Here is a 16318-nt window from a genome sequence, read left to right as displayed (position 1 = left end):
CTGTCTGGCCTGCCCTGCTCTCCTGGTCCCCTGTTTACTGGAGCTGACATTTGCCTGACTGGCAGAGGAAGTGTCTGGCTGCATCAGTGCTCTCCCTGAACTGACATCCCCCTCATCTGCCAACCATGCAAACTTGTTGGAGTGTGTCAGATCAGGGCTAGCCTCCCTGGCACTTCCCTCTACCCTGCTTTCTAACTGTTACCCAGCTAGCTAGCTCCCTTGCTCAAGAGTGCTTGCTCAACTCGCCCGTTTAGATACTCGATGTGCGATTCCAAACAGGCGATTTTCTTACATTTTGAACAAATATATGCACCCTCAAACGGCTGTTCCAGTACTGCATACATTAGACACGATGTGCACTGGACTGCGCTGTCAATAATTGAACACATAATAATTGGGGATTACGCAAGAAAGTGGAAAATACAATATAGTGCACTGATAAGTATATAACACTGTAGTCCCCTCCTAAAGTCCCTGAATCTCAACTCACGTAATCTAAAGTCACACACTTAATACAAACACACTTGAAATCAAACACGCGACCGCTCACAAACTCGCGTTATTTACCTGCTTGTATAAATGGAGCTCTTAAACCAGTCTGCTTTTTTTTCCTTTGGATTCAAAGGACTGAGCTGCCCTCAAGGCTGGATATTTAACTTCTAATTAGACAGCCACACCCTAATTACTCACCTTTGCAAGACCCTGGAAAAGGAAGGGAAAAAAAATGAAATTTAAACAGTATACTCTCAGCTGCTTTGCAATAAACCTGTCTGCAAAAGCAATGCACACAAATAATTTAGCTCTTACAGATACTCCCTCACATAATCTAAAGTCACACACTTAATACTAACACACTTGAATTCAAACACGCGATCGCTCACAAACTCGCGTTATTTGTCTGCTTGTATAAATGGAGCTCTTAAACCAGTCTGCTTTTTTTTCTCTAGATTCAAAGGCTCTCTGGATTCAAAGGTGTTGGGGGAACATCATTATACGGTTCTTACAGGACATCCTGGGAGTAGGTCCACTGCCAACCTCATATCTCGTAGATTCTTGTGGCCGGGGTGGCGTAAGTGTATGAAGGACTATGTGTCAGCCTGTACTACCTGGGCACATGCCAAGGTGACACATACTCAACCTTCTGGATCTTTACTTCCGTTACCCATTCCGTCCCGACCATGGGCTCATGTATCCATGGACTTTATCACTGATCTACCTAATTCTTCAGGAAAGACAGTCATTGGTAGGTATTTGATCACTTTAGTAAAATGGTACATTTTATTGCATTACCAGGCCTACCTAATGCTAAAACCCTTGCACAGGTATTTGTTGACAACATTGTGAAACTCCATGGCATTCCCTCTGACACTCAGTTTGTTTCCAGGTTCTGGAAGGCGTTCTGTACTTGTCTGGGAATTCAACTGTCCTTTTCTTCGGCTTTTCATCCTCAGTCAAACGGACAGACGGAGCGCACTAAGCAGAGTCTGGGGACTTACTTGAGATGCTTTGTATCTGAGAACCAGGAGGAGTGGTCTTCCTTTTTGTCTTTGGCAGAGTTTGCCATAAACAATCGTAGTCAGGAGTCCACTGGTGAGTCGCCGTTTTTTGGGGCCTATGGGTTTCACCCGCAGTTTGGCACATTTTCTGGTTATAATACTTCTGGTATCCCTGAGGAAGAATGTTTTTCATCATCATTGTCATCGATATGGTGAAAAATTCCAAATAACTTGAAAAATATGGGCGACAAATATAAACGTGTGGCTGACAGGAAACGTATGAATGGTCCGGACCTAAGTGTGGGTGATTCTGTGTGGCTGTCCACAAGAAACATTAAGTTGAAGGTACCTTCCTGGATGTTGGGTCCAAGGTTTATCGGGCCATATAAGATAACGGCCATTATTAATCCTGTAGCTTTTCGTCTTGAGCTTCCTCAGGCCCTGAAAATTTATAATGTGTTCCATAGGTCTTTGTTGAAAAAATATGTGGAATCTTTACAGCCATCTTCCTTGCCACCTGCTTCGGTCATGGTGGACGGTAATTTGGAATTAGAGATCACGAAAATAGTTGACTCTTGATTTCTCCGTGGATCCCTTCAATATCTTGTCCACTGGAGAGGTTATGGACCTGAGGAGAGGATGTGGGTGTCGGCATCCGACGTTAATACAAATCGTTTAGTGAATGCCTAGATCTCACCTGGATAAGGTAGCCCGGAGGTCACCCATAGAAGGAAGAGGTACTGTCACGGACATTCCCATGGCAGGTACCAGGAGATGAGAGAGACTGGCAACACGTGGGTTAAATTGACAAGTTCCTTGTGGATCTTATTGTGTCTTTGTTTTGGTGAATGCCATACTCCTAGCTTCAGGTATTGCTTGTTAATTTACCTTCCCCATAAGTGGCCGTTTCTCACTCTTGGAGGTGTGGTTTATAGATTTTCTTCATGTCTTCTTATTAGCTGATCAGTTGTACACTGTAGTGCTTCTGAAGTTGCCAGTTTTCTACTTTAAGCTAAGTCTTGTCTTTTCTTATTGTATTGTGTTTTTTATATTCCCTGTTGTTTGTATCTGGGCCTGAGACAGAGACGTCCATTTGTCCATCTCGGGAGTAATCGGTTGTCTCTGGTCCTAACCTTATTCCAGGGCCTTATAGGGAAATAAGGGTCTAGGTATCCTGCATATGTATATTCCTACCTTCAAGGTCTATTCATATTGATAGGTAGTTAGGGCCCGGATTAGGGTTGTTTAGGAGGTGACCTGTTCCTTCCCTAGTTTCTTGGCCCAGTTACTGTTCCCCTTCTCTCCTGTGTTCAGTGTGGAGTTTTCCCCCCACACTGACGGTGACAGAGAGCTACAGCCTCTTCAAACAGCTGATCGGCGGGGGTGCCGTGAATGGGATTCCAACTGATTTGAAATTGATGACCTATCCTGAGGATAAGTCACAATATCATGACACTACACAACCCCATTTAAATCTTAGGTTAGGTAGTAGTTTGCAAGAACTACTTACTGTACCTGTACTTGCTGAAATCTGGCAATAAACTCAGGCATACTTATACACCTGAAAATGAGTGTATGAACAAATAAGAGGTGTATCCATCACAAACTGATCATTTAAAATAGATAAAAAATCATTACATGTTTTTTTTTAAAGATTTATTGGAAATGAAAAGTTTTCATATAAATGGTAATCAAATCATAATTTGCTTTGCTAGTTTATGCATGGTAAAAATAATTTCATTAGCCCTAGTAATGGGTTCACATCACGTTTTTCCCATCCATTTAACGTATACAAAAACCATATATATTAAACGGATGCCTCAGACTGATACCATACAGTGGTATCTGTTCACTATAGAAAAAATAAATATATATACTTACCGGACTGTGCAGGATACAAGAACGTGGTCTGCTGCAGTTTTGTATCCTTTTCTTCTAACGTGTACGTCAAACAGAAGCATAAAACGTGATGTGAACCCAGCCCAAACGACAAATATACATGTATACAGTTTGTTACTTGGTATGTTTCTTTTTTCCTTTGTGGGAAAAAGTCTATAAAACCATACACACCTCAACATTGAAATTGCAACATCAAGAAGGAAAAGTTGTGGAATTTTGGAAATCACAAGATTGATAAACATGTTAATGATATGCAAATGATATAAAAGGAAACAAAGGGGGTCATTTATTAACCTGAAATTTGCCCATATTAGACGTATTTCAGGCAAAGATTGCACCGCAATCTGTGTCTTTTCCCCGCTCACACCAGGTGTAAAAACCTGGGCGTGGAGTGGGCTGGGAAGGGGACAGGCTGGCAGACCCGTCTCATTCATGTTTTTCTACTCCTGTTTTAGAGGTAGAAAATGGTTTAAATGTAAGACAGCAAGGGTGTCGGCTCTCACTGGGGTGCCACTGCCAGGCCCAGAAGCAATGAGCGCTTCCATCAATACAGATGGAAGCGCTCATTGCTGAAGAGCTGACACCCACATACTGCGGCGGGGCACGTCACCGCCATAGACTTCAGGCCTAGTAGGTCTGAGGCCTATGCGGTAGTGAAATCCCGGCGCAGGAGCGCGCGATGACGTCTGGGACTCTGCGAGCAAGCGCAGGTGAGTATTTAGCTTTTATTTTATTTATTTTTTATTTTATGTGTCAACTTTGGGGGACATGAGGGGGTGCATACAGGAGGACATGTGGGGGAAATATGGTGGGATACTGTGTGGGGAAAAATAATTATGGGAGGGATTACTATGTGGGGGCAAGTTACTTTATGGGCAATGTTGGGGAAACTACTGCATGGGGGGGGAGTGTGGGGGAAATTGCTGTGTGGGGGAAACTACTGTGGGGGGGGCAGTGTGGGGGAAACTACTGTGTGGGGGCAGTGTGGGGGACACTACTGTATGGGGGCAGTGTGGGAGAAATTACTGTGTGGGGGACAGTACTGTATGGAGGCAGTGTGGGGAAAATTACTGTGTGGGGGACACTACTGTATGGGGCAGTGTGGGGGAAATTACTGTGTGGGGGCAGTGTGGGGGACACTACTGTGTGGGGGCAGTGTGGGAGAAACTACTATGTGGGGGACACTACTGTATGGGGGCAGTGTGGGGGAAATTACTGTGTGCGGGACACCACTGCCGATTCCACTTGGCTGTTATATTTATATAATGCCGCTATTGAATAATACTAATTATTGCAGATCACAATCAGCCTAATAGCCGCTAACCTATCGTACAGGCGGCAATCCAGTTTATAACTTTATATCTATGTGTTATAATCCCAGTACACTTCTTCTTTTACACTACGTTGAGTGAGTAATTTTATTACATGTAATTTTTTATTAATAAATTGTCATACATTATTAACCTCTGATCCAATCCATGCCTCTCCATTAACACGAGTGCCCTCCATTATCTGTAATATTGCTTTTTCACTTCACTTGGGCAACGGGTACGCTCTGGAGTGAGCACCTATTCCTTAGTCTGATTTAGGAGAGCCACTGACAATTTTTTGCAATCTGTAGTTTTTATTGATACCATTTTGGAGTGTGTGTGACTTTTTGATCACATTTTATTACAATTAGGTATTGCTGGTCGCAGTAATTAGCCACAGACCTCAGCTGTTTGAAACAGCAGAGACCTGCTGGCCATGAAGTCTGCTGCACGTGCGAGCGGGCGCCATATTTGCCTATCACTTCAGCGCCGTACATATACCGCGCTGGTAGCGAAAGAGCTACAGGCTATGTACACCTTTGGGAGCAATTTTTTTAAATTATTGCATTGTACTCATTTTGGTCTTTATTTAAAAAATGTAATCCTTTTTTTCTTTGCAGAGCTGACATGCTCTAGTAGTCCATTAGGACCTAACTGCGTCTTGTTTCATGTGCTGTTGTGTTTTTATAAAACATCACTTTTATTTACCAATTCCCTTAAAAGCATGTTAGAATTAGTGCTTATTAAACTGTGACAGATTAAAACTATCAGTGGCCAGGGTTCGTTCCCTCATTAGCTCTGTAAGTTGCTGCTGTTTATATTGCTTCACAGCAGCTAAAATTGTATAAATATCAGCTCCAGCCTAATATCACGGCTTGTAGTTACCTTGTATCACCCAGGACCTGCACGATCCCCTGAAGACGCTGGGTGTCCAGCGAAACATGTCAGGATGCAGGGTGTATGTGTGTATGTGATTTTAGGCTCAGTGGCAATGAGGGAGCTCCAAGTATAGAAGCAAATTATATCTAATATAGAAATAGGAACAGGGTAACTACAAGCAGTGATATTAGGCTGGAGCTGATATTTATACAATTTAGCTGCTGTGAAGCAATATAAACAGCAGCAACTTACAGAGCTAATGAGGGAGCGAACCCTTGCCACTGATAGTTTTAATCTGTCACAGTTTAATGAGCACTAATTCTACAATGCTTTTTTTTTATTTTGTTAAATAATAGTGATTTTTTATAAAAATACAACAGCACATGAAACAAGACGCAGTTAGGTCCTAATGGACCATTTGTTAGTTCACTAATATAGGTAACATCGACATGTGCTGAGGGGTCACATTAGTTGTCATGCTCTAGTAGCACCCTTTGGATTTTCTGTCTTTTCCATCAGACAGGGAGCTGACGGCCCTTATCTCTGCTCTCTGACATTATAAACACTCATTAGAGCTCAGTTCTTATCTTACTGATAAGAATGTGGCTTATATGTATTTATAACCTCTCAGTAGTTTAGAGATGAGGTTAATTAGATCACTGCACAAAGTGAAAGTGAAAGTAGGATGCACACAGCTAGAAAAACAGTAACCCTTTGTGACAGAACGGCTCAATATTTTTAATAAAAGCCAATTGAAAAAAATGATTTTTATATAAAAATTTGTAAAATGCAATCATTAAAAAATTGCCTCTGAAGGTGTACAATGCCTTTAACCCCTTGACGACATGTATGGCACCTCCTAGAGATATCCCTAATCCTCATAGGAGGGCTTATACACAGGAACCTTTTGGACCCTGAGTCGTTCTGATAATCCCTGGAATAGAGACAGGGCTCTCAAGACATGGAAGAACAGGAGTCTCCACCGGCCTAGATGCAAGGAAAGGGTAAGACAGAAAACAGCCACTGGATTGGCAGGTAAGAGCCCAGAACAACAAGCACTTACCTGCTGCAGCAACAACGACTGGAACCCTTGCATCTGTACTGGAATCCGAACACCAAACAGGACGCAGCACAAAACAACAAACACGGAATCCAGCAAACCAGAAACTGCTTGGACTCCCATGCGGACAGGATGCATGGCGGCCTCAGGCACAGCTGCACACTGACTTGTTGTTCCCCCTCCGGGGAACCCTGGAGCCCTCTCACCGAAGGCACAGACAAACAGGGGGATGTCTAGCATCCATGCAGGACTATACACACCATAGACAGACCAGACATGGAACAACAACTTTACATACAACACCAACCCTGAACAAAATCCACACAACACATAGAATAGGGAAGGTAGGGTAAAAGACAAAGAGGAGACATAGGGAAGACATTGATGTCCCACTAGGTGGCCCTCAAGGACTGGGCAGATGGAACACCCAGGACAGGAGCAAAGATCCAGCACCAACAGAGGCTGGAGGACAACTGACTCCAGCCTACAAGCCAGAGGCAATATAAACACCAAGTGACCACACCCAGCCAGGTAGTTAACCCCTCCAGCACCAGACATGGAAGGAACCCAGAGGAAGGAGCAAAACACAAACATGCTGCAAAACAACACGTTGCCCATGGCAACCAGCATGCACAGCTAACTTGTCACAGCGCACAACAACCTGACCGAGACACAGCTGTGACACACCCGTGGCTAATGTACTCAACCAGCGGTAATGCCGATCGCGGACATTTTACCCCTCAGATTTCATGGTCAAACCTGACCATGGCATCCAAGCACGTTGAAAATCGAAAACGCACGCTTCCGATGTTGCTCCGGCTCCCCTGTCCGGCGATAGGAGGAGACAGAGCTTGTGTGCGGCAGCCCCTGTCATTGTCTGTAACAGAAGGCTGCTGCATAATATTTCCTATGGAGCTCTTGTCTGTAATAGGGCTCCATAGGAAAGTAGTAACATCATCACTAGCAATCTAATGATAAAAATGATATAAAGTTTAATATAATATAAAAGTTCCCCCCCTTTCCTCAAAATGAGAATAAAAATTGAAAAAAAAAAAAACCTATCATGGATATTGCTATGTGCGAAAGCACCCATACTATAAAAATATAAAAGTATTAATCCCATACGGAAAAAGGCAAAACGGAAAAAAAGGGTCAAAATGGATGATTTTGCTTCTCCTCCCACAAAAAATGAAATAAAAAGTGAGCAAAAAGTTGTACACACCCATACAACTCCGCACACATAACTAGAAAAAAGTTATAGGTGACAGCAAAAAATAAAATAAAAAATGTAAAGGTTTTTTATTTTTCCTGCATCAAAACACAAGGAAAAGTATACATACAGTATGTAGTATCACCAGATTGGTATTGACCTGGAGAATGAAGATCACAAGTCAGTTTTACCGCATGAACGCCGTAAAAAAAACTGTAAAACTGTGGCAAAATTGCGTTTTCTTCCAATTCCAACACCTTTGGATTTTTTTTCACACATCCCACTACATTCTATGTAATATTAAATGGTGGCGTTGGAAAGTACAACTTGTCCGACAAAAAATAAGCCCTCATAAGACTATGTGAACGAAAAAATAAAAAAGTTATAGCTCTGGGAAAGCGGAGAGCGGAAAACGAAAACGCAAAGTTAAAAAAACGAAAATGCTAAGTAAAATAAAAACCTGGGGTAGAAGGAGTTAAAGATGGCGCTCCATTTAACCCCTCAGCTGCTATGGTCAGTTGTGACCACGGCATCTGAGGTAACTTCCTTGCGCTGGGATCAGGGAAGCTGTTCATTGGTGGTGGTGAAAGCCTGGAGCCTGTACGAGGCCACCAGACCCATCACAGTTATATTTTAATGTAGGCCTGCAGGTGGCAGTACTGCATGGGAATATACTGAATTTCCCATACACTAATGCATGCATCCTCAAACTGCGGCCCTCCAGCTGTTGCAAAACTACAATTCCCAGCATGCCCGAACAGCCTGCGGGTATCAGCCTACAGCAGGGCATTGTGGGAGTTGTAGTTTTACAACCGCTGGAGGGCCGCAGTTTGAGGATGCCTGCACTAATGAATAATATAGGTGACCACCTGAGTCAAACAGAGGAGGTAGTATGTGGTCAGAGTAAAACTTAACGTTTAATTAAAGTAATTAGAAAAATAGGTCCCAAGATATCAGATGACAACAAATTATATATATACACAGTCGGAGCAGCACGGCGGTATACCAAACGGATGTGAATAGTGCCAGTATTAAATAAATGATGCTCGGCGGCACCATAAAAGTAACCGGTTGGTCCTACCATTCAGATGAGATGCTCCGGGATCGGCAATTGTTCGCCCGGTGTTGATTGATGTGCACACCGTTACTGACGGCAATTGCGTAACACAGGGTGGTTAGCAGAACTGGCTGGCCCTAGAAATACCCTAGAACCCTACACTGGCCTATGTGACCGGATGACGGAAACCCGCCACCAGTCACCAGCAGGAACCTCACCCTGGAATTGTGCGCCCTAGAAAGCCCTTGCTTACCTGGTCCCTACATGCATGTTTCGCTGGGAGATGAGTAACAAGCTCATCAGGGGAAACACGGGAGCTTGGGCTGGACCTCTGCAGGGTGCACTGACAATGATGTCAATGGTGCGCTCTGCACAGACACAAAATACCCCACTATCCAGATGTAGATCTAAGTGGGCGAATTAGCTATAAGAGGAAAGGAGGGGGTCAAGATATAGAGCCCTCTCCTAACAGCTCACTGAGACGCATGGACTGATGTAGCCTAGGTAGCACTTGAGAGACGCTACCTTTTAAAGTGAAAGCCAGCTTCAGAATGAGGCTTGGCTAAAGACACGCCCACCTCAGTCAGAGCTAGCGGTGGACGTCCGCGCATGCGCAGAACGATACTACGCTCAGAGAGAGGAAGGCAGAGAGGCGGACGTTAGTGACTGGAATGACGTCACCGCGTCCCATCTCGCGAATGCAGGCGAGATGATGCGACGGTTGCCTAGCAAACAGGACGCTATTCCCAGGCACCATCGGACCGCACAGCTCCAGATATGTTGCTGCGCTTTTGATGTAAATATGGTATTAATGGCATAAAGATAAAACAATATAAGAATCAAGGCTATGTTGGCAGTATACGAACACATGTAAGAGGGGCATAAGGGGAAATGATGACATGGGAGGAAGGGACAGGTATACGAGGAAGGGGGGGAGGGGAAGGAAGTGGTATATACTTAGAAAAGAAGTATAACAATGAATATGCATCCACAACTATGAATATGCATAAAGGCATAGAAGCATAGAAAGGTACCATTAGGAAACACTATAGGTGACCCATCATTAAGCTATATGAAACAGCTGAAGTTGAGCTGTTCATTGAGCCCCGTGGGTGAGACTGTACCCAGCGTGAAAATCCAGCGGGATTCTCTCTGGAGTAGCGTGCGGTCCCAGTCTCCACCACGGGCCGGACGGACAACTTGCTCAATTCCTATTGCCTTGAGGCAGTTTGGACTCCCCTGATGGTGATCGTGGACATGCCTTGACACTGCTGTATCCCTATTATTGGCAATATCGCCAAGGTGCTCACCCAGGCGTCTACGCAGCTCACGTTTCGTTTTTCCCACATATTCCAAACCGCAGGCACAAGTAATCTTATAAATAACGCCCTGCGTCTTGCAGTTGATAAAATCCCTAATGGGGAACGTTTTTGACAGATTGGAGCTGTAAAAGGTTTTGCCTGGTTGAATAAACCCACAGGCTACACAACCACTACATCTAAAGCAGCCAATTGGCCTACGGTCAAGCCATGTGCCTTGCCTAGGGACAGGTGTAAAATGGCTGTGAACAAGAAGATCCTTCAAATTGCTGCCCCTTCTAAATGTTATCTGGGGGTAATCATGTACAGCTTCTTTGATATCGGGGTCCATCAGCAAGATGGGCCAGTGCTTTTTGAGGATACCTCTTATCTTGTCAGCACAGCCATCAAAAGTACCCAGTAGTCGGATCTTCTGATCCTGGGGCGGTCTCACCCTAGGCACCAGGAGGTCCGGACGGGCCGTGCCGGTCGCCCTATGGTAGGCCTGTCTGAGTACATCATCGGGGTACCCCCTATTAAGGAATCTGGTCCTTAGGTTATTAGCCCTCTTTTTAAATTCAGATCCCTCGGAGCAGTTACGCCTGAGGCGCAGGTATTGGCCACACGGTGGCTACTGCTCCAGTGGAGGACCGAATTGGTGGAAGTGGGCTTTCTAAAGATAGTAGTAGAAAGCTCATCATCACCCTTCCTCGATATAGAAACATCGAGGAAAGGGAGGCTCACTGGATCAGACTCGTGCGTGAACCTCAGACCTATGTCGTTACAGTTTAATTTGGCGACAAAATCGGAAAAGGACGACTTTGAATCGTTCCAGATGAGGAAGACGTCGTCGATGTAACGGGCCCATAAGCCTATGGGCCCGGTACTCGACGACATCTCCTCAGAGAACACATAGGTGGACTCCCACCAGCCCAGGAGCAGGTTTGCGTACGCCGGCGCACAGGAGCAACCCATCGCCGTGCCCCTGAGCTGGTGGTAGAGTCTTGTGCCAAAAAAGAAGAAGTTGTGCGTCAACAGATATTCAAGTAGTCTCAGGACAAAGATGTTATGCTGGGAGAACTGACAGCCCCTCATACTAAGATAGTGTTCAACTGCCTTGAGACCAACTGTGTGAGGGATGGATGAGTACAAAGCCTCGACGTCGATACTACCCAGAATGGCCTGTGGATCAATGCTCACCCCATCCAGTCTCTTAAGCAGGTCCATGGTGTCCCTGACATAAGATGGCAGGGACACCACGAAGGGCATAAGGACTTTGTCGATGTACACACCCAAGTTTTGACTGATACAGCCAACACCCGAGACAATTAGCCTACCTTTAAGGGGAGTTGTCCCCTTGTGCACCTTCGGTAGGCTATAAAAGGTGGCGATCACCGGGTGCTTGGGATAAAGAAAGTCCAGTTCTTCTGCGGAAATTAATTTCTTGGTTTTAGCGTCCTGTAAAATATCCAAAAGTTCAACTAAATACACGTCAGTTGGATTATATTGCAAAACCTCATAGCTTTTTTTGTCCCGGAGGATCTGTTCGCACATACCCTTATAGTCAGCCGTGTCCAGGATCACCGTGTTGCCCCCTTTGTCTGAAGGCTTGACGGTGATCGTGGAGTCATTTTTAAGTGAAGAGATGGCTTCCCATTCTTCCCTAGTGCAATTATTGCAAGAGGGGAGAGAAGTGATTTGTTTCAGATCTGCTGACACCAGTTGGAGAAAAATATCCAAGCATGATATATCGCTAGAAGGAGGCATTCTGGTACTTTTATTTTTAAGGGTCGTAAAAGGGCCCAGACCAGATGAACCTCCAACTGTTTCCTCCAAACTGTACAGCAGTCTGACGTCAGATAAAATATCCAAGGGGATACCCAGTTCCAAACACTGCCGTTCATCTTTGTGTCTGAAGAACTTGCGCCACCTTAATTTTCTAATGAATAGATTTAAATCCTTTGTCCAGGTAAAGGTGTCAAAACGGCGAGTGGGGACAAAAGATAGGCCCTTGCTGAGGACGGCCATCTCAATTTTATTTAATGTTCTCTGGGACAGATTAATTACCTGGGGGCCTGCTGGTCCCGTGTCCGCGACCTGTTCCTCAACGGATAGGGGATAGCCTGATCTAAAAAACTCTGGGGTAAACCCCTTCCCCTGCCTCCACGTCCCCCGCCCCTCCTTGATTGAGTCTTCCTTCTAGATACTGAGCTCGTTTGCTCACGGTCACTATCAGAGTGGTCAGTCTCCGTAGTGGATAAATCGGAGGCCAACTCCCTGACCGTGACTTTATCTTTGAGAACGGAATACTCTTTATTGTCTTTAAACTCGGCAAGATCCTTAGTAAATTGCCGGTGTTTCCACTCTCTAAGATAAAATTGATATTTCTCTATGGACGTTTGCAATAATTTCTCTTTGTTAGTGAAGTCAGGGTCCTGGGTGAAGGTTTTAGTGACTTCAATCTGAGCCTTTAATCGCTCTCCCAGACTCTCAAGATTCAACTTCTCCTCCTCTAATAACAAAACCATGAACTGAAGAGAGCTGGCGGTGGCTAATTGTTCCCAGCGGTTACTAAAGCCAGGACTTCTCTGTCGACTGACAGGAGTGATTGAGATCCTCAGGCCCCTGGGAACAATACCATGCTTAATGTAATTCTCGAGGCTCTGCACCTCCCACCAGCTCGATAAATGTTCTTTATAAAGTTTGTTCAATTCCTTGAAAGCAGTTTTGAAAGAGGGAACAAATTTCTTTTGCACATATGATTTGTCACAGAAGACCTCCTTTGCCTCATCCAACCAAGTGTCCGTATTGAGACCAACAGACAAGAAACCTGCCATACCAAGGAAAATTAAGTACAAAATAGCAATTTGAATAATATAGGTGACCACCTGAGTCAAACAGAGGAAGTAGTATGTGGTCAGAGTAAAACTTAACGTTTAATTAAAGTAATTAGAAAAATAGGTCCCAAGATATCAGATGACAACAAATTATATATATACACAGTCGGAGCAGCACGGCGGTATACCAAACGGATGTGAATAGTGCCAGTATTAAATAAATGATGCTCGGCGGCACCATAAAAGTAACCGGTTGGTCCTACCATTCAGATGAGATGCTCCGGGATCGGCAATTGTTCGCCCGGTGTTGATTGATGTGCACACCATTACTGACGGCAATTGCGTAACACAGGGTGGTTAGCAGAACTGGCTGGCCCTAGAAATACCCTAGAACCCTACACTGGCCTATGTGACCGGATGACGGAAACCCGCCACCAGTCACCAGCAGGAACCTCACCCTGGAATTGTGCGCCCTAGAAAGCCCTTGCTTACCTGGTCCCTACATGCATGTTTCGCTGGGAGATGAGTAACAAGCTCATCAGGGGAAACACGGGAGCTTGGGCTGGACCTGTGCAGGGTGCACTGACAATGATGTCAATGGTGCGCTCTGCACAGACACAAAATACCCCACGATCCAGATGTAGATCTAAGTGGGCGAATTAGCTATAAGAGGAAAGGAGGGGGTCAAGATATAGAGCCCTCTCCTAACAGCTCACTGAGACGCATGGACTGATGTAGCCTAGGTAGCACTTGAGAGACGCTACCTTTTAAAGTGAAAGCCAGCTTCAGAATGAGGCTTGGCTAAAGACACGCCCACCTCAGTCAGAGCTAGCGGTGGACGTCCGCGCATGCGCAGAACGATACTACGCTCAGAGAGAGGAAGGCAGAGAGGCGGACGTTAGTGACTGGAATGACGTCACCGCGTCCCATCTCGCGAATGCAGGCGAGATGATGCGACGGTTGCCTAGCAAACAGGACGCTATTCCCAGGCACCGTCGGACCGCACAGCTCCAGATATGTTGCTGCGCTTTTGATGTAAATATGGTATTAATGGCATAAAGATAAAACAATATAAGAATCAAGGCTATGTTGGCAGTATACGAACACATGTAAGAGGGGCATAAGGGGAAATGATGACATGGGAGGAAGGGACAGGTATACGAGGAAGGGGGGGGGAGGGGAAGGAAGTGGTATATACTTAGAAAAGAAGTATAACAATGAATATGCATCCACAACTATGAATATGCATAAAGGCATAGAAGCATAGAAAGGTACCATTAGGAAACACTATAGGTGACCCATCATTAAGCTATATGAAACAGCTGAAGTTGAGCTGTTCATTGAGCCCCGTGGGTGAGACTGTACCCAGCGTGAAAATCCAGCGGGATTCTCTCTGGAGTAGCGTGCGGTCCCAGTCTCCACCACGGGCCGGACGGACAACTTGCTCAATTCCTATTGCCTTGAGGCAGTTTGGACTCCCCTGATGGTGATCGTGGACATGCCTTGACACTGCTGTATCCCTATTATTGGCAATATCGCCAAGGTGCTCACCCAGGCGTCTACGCAGCTCACGTTTCGTTTTTCCCACATATTCCAAACCGCAGGCACAAGTAATCTTATAAATAACGCCCTGCGTCTTGCAGTTGATAAAATCCCTAATGGGGAACGTTTTTGACAGATTGGAGCTGTAAAAGGTTTTGCCTGGTTGAATAAACCCACAGGCTACACAACCACTACATCTAAAGCAGCCAATTGGCCTACGGTCAAGCCATGTGCCTTGCCTAGGGACAGGTGTAAAATGGCTGTGAACAAGAAGATCCTTCAAATTGCTGCCCCTTCTAAATGTTATCTGGGGGTAATCATGTACAGCTTCTTTGATATCGGGGTCCATCAGCAAGATGGGCCAGTGCTTTTTGAGGATACCTCTTATCTTGTCAGCACAGCCATCAAAAGTACCCAGTAGTCGGATCTTCTGATCCTGGGGCGGTCTCACCCTAGGCACCAGGAGGTCCGGACGGGCCGTGCCGGTCGCCCTATGGTAGGCCTGTCTGAGTACATCATCGGGGTACCCCCTATTAAGGAATCTGGTCCTTAGGTTATTAGCCCTCTTTTTAAATTCAGATCCCTCGGAGCAGTTACGCCTGAGGCGCAGGTATTGGCCACACGGTGGCTACTGCTCCAGTGGAGGACCGAATTGGTGGAAGTGGGCTTTCTAAAGATAGTAGTAGAAAGCTCATCATCACCCTTCCTCGATATAGAAACATCGAGGAAAGGGAGGCTCACTGGATCAGACTCGTGCGTGAACCTCAGACCTATGTCGTTACAGTTTAATTTGGCGACAAAATCGGAAAAGGACGACTTTGAATCGTTCCAGATGAGGAAGACGTCGTCGATGTAACGGGCCCATAAGCCTATGGGCCCGGTACTCGACGACATCTCCTCAGAGAACACATAGGTGGACTCCCACCAGCCCAGGAGCAGGTTTGCGTACGCCGGCGCACAGGAGCAACCCATCGCCGTGCCCCTGAGCTGGTGGTAGAGTCTTGTGCCAAAAAAGAAGAAGTTGTGCGTCAACAGATATTCAAGTAGTCTCAGGACAAAGATGTTATGCTGGGAGAACTGACAGCCCCTCATACTAAGATAGTGTTCAACTGCCTTGAGACCAACTGTGTGAGGGATGGATGAGTACAAAGCCTCGACGTCGATACTACCCAGAATGGCCTGTGGATCAATGCTCACCCCATCCAGTCTCTTAAGCAGGTCCATGGTGTCCCTGACATAAGATGGCAGGGACACCACGAAGGGCATAAGGACTTTGTCGATGTACACACCCAAGTTTTGACTGATACAGCCAACACCCGAGACAATTAGCCTACCTTTAAGGGGAGTTGTCCCCTTGTGCACCTTCGGTAGGCTATAAAAGGTGGCGATCACCGGGTGCTTGGGATAAAGAAAGTCCAGTTCTTCTGCGGAAATTAATTTCTTGGTTTTAGCGTCCTGTAAAATATCCAAAAGTTCAACTAAATACACGTCAGTTGGATTATATTGCAAAACCTCATAGCTTTTTTTGTCCCGGAGGATCTGTTCGCACATACCCTTATAGTCAGCCGTGTCCAGGATCACCGTGTTGCCCCCTTTGTCTGAAGGCTTGACGGTGATCGTGGAGTCATTTTTAAGTGAAGAGATGGCTTCCCATTCTTCCCTAGTGCAATTATTGCAAGAGGGGAGAGAAGTGATTTGTTTCAGATCTGCTGACACCAGTTGGAGAAAAA

This window comes from Bufo bufo, chromosome 1, assembly GCF_905171765.1.
Source record: "Bufo bufo chromosome 1, aBufBuf1.1, whole genome shotgun sequence".
NCBI lineage: Eukaryota > Metazoa > Chordata > Amphibia > Anura > Bufonidae > Bufo > Bufo bufo.
The sequence above is the reverse complement of the archived record's forward strand: the minus strand, read 5'-3'. Positions refer to the sequence as shown.